Genomic DNA, 5,020 nt, shown 5'->3' on the forward strand with positions numbered 1-5,020 from the left:
TTATCCAAATGCTTTCTACCTCGATCCAATATGGGGGTTTACCTAGTGAAGATCCTAATGCTCACATCACCAATTTTCTGGAAATTTGTGACACTTTCAAACAAAATGGTGTTTCTGAAGATGCAATCAAATTAAGACTTTTTCCATTCACTCTTAGGGATAAGGCTAGATCATGGTTACAATCGTGTCCCGCTGGAAGTTTTACAACATGGGATGAATTAGCTCAAAAATTTCTAGCGAAATTCTTTCCATCCTCAAAAACCACCAAGTTGCGCAATGAGATAATGACATTTGCTCATCATGATCAAGAGAGCTTGTATGAAGCTTGGGAAAGATTCAAGGACTTGCTAAGAAAGTGCCCACATCACAGCTTGCCCAAGTGGTTACAGGTACAAACCTTCTATAATGCATTATCTCCTAACATCAAAATTACTTTAGATGCAGCTGCAGGTGGATCCTTTGAAAAGAAAGGAATTGATGAAGCATATGAGTTGATAGAGGAGATGGCAAGTAACAGCCACTATCAAAATAATACCGAAAGAAGAAGAACCGCAGGAGTCTATGAAATAGACGCCATTACAGCACTTAATGCCAAGGTAGATAACATGGTAAGGAAATTGGACATGTTAACTACTAATTCTGTAAATTCTGTTATGCAAGTATGTGATAGGTGCAATGGACAACATGGAATTGGGGAATGCATCATGGACTCTTTAAATCCACAAACTTTGGAGCAAGTGAACTATGTGATGAATCAAGGAAGAAAGAATTACCCTTATTCAAATTCATATGATAATAGGTTAACGAATCATCCTAATCTATCTTATGGTAATCCTAACAATGCCTTGAATGCACCCCCAGGTTTCCACCCTCCAGAAAAGAAATCTCATGATGACCTCCTCACTGCTCTCTCCAAATCACACATGGAATTCATGAATGAAACCAGGGAGAACCATAAAATCCAGCAGGCTGCAATCAGGAATTTGGAGATTCAGCTAGGGCAATTTGCAAACATGATGGCATCTCGACCTCAAGGTGCGTTACCTAGCAATACTGAAAAGAATCCAAAAGAACAAGTGCAGGCTATCACCTTGAGAAGTGGCAAACAATTAGATGAACCACCAAAGAAAGAAAAGGAAGTAAAAGAACAACCAAAGGTGCCTATCATTGACTTAGAGGAGAAAGAAAAGGTAAAACCATATGTTCCCCCTGTTCCCTTTCCACAAAGATTAAAGAAAGCACAAGATGACAAGAGCTTCCTCAAATTTCTGGATGTGTTTAAGAAGCTTCAAATCAATATTCCAGTTGCTGAAGCTCTTGCTCAAATGCCTAGTTATGCTAAATTTCTAAAAGATATCCTGAGCAAGAAACGAAAAATTGATGATCAAGGAACAGTAATGTTAACCGAGGAGTGCAGTGCAATTATCCAAAAAAAATTGCCTCCAAAGTTAAAAGATCTAGGAAGTTTTTCTATCCCTTGTAACATTGGTAATCTTGACTTTGAAAAGGCTTTGGCAGATTTAGGTGCTAGTATTAATCTTATGTCTTACGAAGTTTTTAAGATGCTAGGTATGGGAGAGCTCAAACCAACAAGGATGTCTTCGCAATTAGCGGATCGGTCAATTAAATATCCTAGAGGGATTGTAGAAGACGTGCTTGTAAAGGTAGGTACATTCATCTTTCCTGTTGATTTTGTTATCCTTGACATTGATGAAGACAGGGAAGGATCTCTAATCCTGGGACGACCTTTTCTTGCAACTGCAAGAGCATTAATAGATGTCTATGAAGGTAAGTTGACTCTAAGAGTTGGACAGGAAGAGATTGTGTTTGATGTACTTAAATCTTGTAAACTTCCTATGGATCATGGAGACTGTTTTAGAATTGATGTTATTGATGAATGTGTGAAGACCACATTGCATGTTGAAAATAACGTTAATGAATCAAGCATCTTGAATGAAAAAGAAAAGGAATCACCTAAGCATGAACTGAAACAACTTCCACCTCATCTAAAACATGCATTCTTACGTGAAGACCACTCTTTTCCTATTATTATTTCTTCTCATTTAACACTTGATCAAGAGGAAAGGTTGTTGCAGGTTCTACGTAGGCACAAGAAAGCATTAGGATGGTCTATTTCGGATTTACAAGGAATAAGCCCAAGTGTGTGCATGCATAAAATCTTGATGGAAGAAGACTACAAACCTTCAATCGAACATCAAAGGCGATTAAACCCGAACATGAAGGAGGTAGTCAAGGCTGAAATTATTAAACTCTTAGATGCCGGCATCATTTATCCAATTTCAGACAGTAATTGGGTAAGTCCTGTCCAAGTTGTTCCAAAGAAGGGAGGTATGACTGTTATTTCTAATGAAAACAATGAATTAATCCCCACAAGAACAGTCACAGGTTGGCGTGTGTGTATAGATTACAGAAAACTAAACAAAGCAACACGCAAAGATCACTTTCCCCTTCCCTTTATTGATCAAATGCTTGAAAGACTTGCAGGTTATCCGTTTTATTGTTTCTTAGATGGCTATTCAGGATACTTCCAAATACCTATAGCCCCTGAAGACCAAGAGAAAACTACTTTCACTTGTCCTTATGGCACTTTTGCCTATAGGAGAATGCCTTTTGGACTATGCAATGCCCCTGCAACCTTTCAAAGGTGCATGATGTCCATCTTTTCAGATATGGTGGAAAAATTTATTGAGATATTCATGGATGACTTTTCTGTGTTTGGTTCTTCTTTCGATGCATGCCTTCATAATTTATCTTTAGAAATGCAACGATGTGAAGATACTAACCTTGTGTTAAATTGGGAAAAATGTCATTTCATGGTGAGTGAAGGTATTGTCTTAGGGCATAAAATCTCTCAAAAAGGGATTGAAGTAGACAAGGCAAAAATTGAGGTAATTGAAAAACTACCTCCTCCTAACACAGTGAAAGGTATAAGAAGTTTTCTTGGGCATGTAGGATTTTACAGGAGATTCATAAGGGATTTCTCAAAAATCACTAAACCTCTTTGCAATCTACTAGTTAAAGATGTTCCTTTTGATTTTGACAAAGATTGTTTAGATGCTTTTAACAGGTTAAAGAAGGAGTTAATCTCAGCCCCGATCATCACTACACCAGATTGGACTTTACCCTTTGAACTCATGTGTGATGCTAGTGATCATGTAGCACCCACCGACCAATCCCGGAGAACTAGACGGTGGATGCCACAATCGGTGCCGGAGCACCATCGTATGTCACTATAAAAGCTAGATCACAAATTAGAAGTGGTTAAATTTTCATAAGGAGGCAAGAAATTAACATTTTTTTTTTTTTACAAAAATAATGTTTAATGAAATTCCTACGAAAATTTCGCAAGAGTTTCCCCTAAAAATTAACTTGCCACACAAAGAAAATATACACACTTCCAATTTTCTCCAAACCCCCAAAACTCCAATTCAACACAACATACCACAAGCACTTCTAAATATCCATCAACATACGCATAATATTCGAAACACATTCTTTTCAAGGAATCTATAATCATCATACACCAAAAATATAATAAGATGTTATTTCCTTAAATAATCATAACTCTTAATACATGACAAACTTATTAGATCCAACCTTTATAACACAATATTTATATACATGCCAAAAATCACCATTTACAAAATATCCTACTCAAAATGTGATATCTACTCTGATGCTCGTCCTCTGGTCTTGAAGAACACCCTCCGCTCCTAACCTGCGCGTGATAAAAATCAACGCGCTGAGTGGAAGACTCAGTGGTGCTAAATAACCAACAATTAAATTAAATAGAAAAGCCAAGTCAAATCTGAAATTACTCAACTATACAAATACCGAAATCGCATTTATTTAATTCAAATACTTTGAAATCAATAAGAAGATTATAAATACAAATATGTCTTCATTCTTTTATAGCAACAATAAAATTTCATTTTTCGTTAAGGCTCATACTCATTTTTCAAATATTACTATTGGGAGGAGCCATTTTTGTTCAAGTATTGCAGTGATCAGCTCTTCAGGAGATGTATACCGGAAACTGAAATAGAAAGTGTCCTTAAATTCTGCCATTCAATGGAATGTGGAGGTTACTTTGGAGCAAGCAAAACAGCTGCGCGTATACTAGAAAGCGGTTTGTATTGGCCTAATCTCTTTAAAGATGCTTATAACTATGTTCGTCTATGTGATCGTTGTCAAAGGTTAGGTAACATTTCGAAGAGACATGAGATGCCCCTAAATAGCATCCTTGAAGTCGAAATCTTCGACGTATGGGGGCTGGACTTCATGGGACCTTTTCTGCCATCGTACTCCAATCAATACATTCTAGTAGCGGTGGATTATGTGTCAAAATGGGCAGAGGCTGTTGCTCTTCCAAATAACGATGCCAAAAGTGTGATGAGCTTCATAAAGAAAAACATTTTTACAAGGCATGGTACTCCAAGAGCAATAATCACGGACGGAGGTAAGCATTTTTGCAATAAGTATTTAGATTCCCTTCTTGCAAAATATGGCGTCACTCATCGTGTAGGTACTCCATATCATCCTCAAACAAGTGGACAAGTAGAGGTCACTAACAGAGAAATCAAAAAGATCCTCGAAACCACTGTTGGACAATCAAGAAAGGATTGGTCCAAAAAGCTAGACGATGCTCTATGGGCCTACAGAACGACACTCAAAATGCCTATAGGTATGTCTCCATATCGCATGGTGTATGGTAAGGCTTGTCATCTTCCTGTAGAGTTAGAACATAAGGCATTTTGGGCCATTCAATTTCTCAACTTTAATGCCAAAGAGGTGGGACAAAAACGCTTGTTACAGCTAAACATGATGGATGAATTGCGCCTCCATGCTTATGAAAATGCTAAAATATACAAGGATCGCACTAAACAATGGCACGATAAGCGCATTATCATGAGGGATCTAAAAGTAGGCCAACAGGTGTTGCTCTATAACTCTAGGCTCCAGTTATTCCCTGGTAAGTTGCGCTCTAGATGGTCTGGAC

At 37.6% G+C, this 5,020-nt stretch overlaps 1 non-coding gene across 1 annotated transcript; it reads right to left on the minus strand.

Moving 5' to 3' along the window:
• Positions 1-266: 266 nt before the first annotated feature.
• LOC149495616 (small nucleolar RNA R71) lies at positions 267-373 on the minus strand. Its single transcript, XR_016321544.1, has one exon. It is a non-coding gene; the product is annotated as a small nucleolar RNA R71 (small nucleolar RNA).
• Between the last annotated feature and the right edge of the window lie 4,647 nt (positions 374-5,020).

This window comes from Jatropha curcas, chromosome 6 (genome assembly GCF_041381405.1).
Source record: "Jatropha curcas cultivar XTBG-Jc1 chromosome 6, XTBG_Jcur_1.0, whole genome shotgun sequence".
NCBI classification, from domain to species: domain Eukaryota; kingdom Viridiplantae; phylum Streptophyta; class Magnoliopsida; order Malpighiales; family Euphorbiaceae; genus Jatropha; species Jatropha curcas.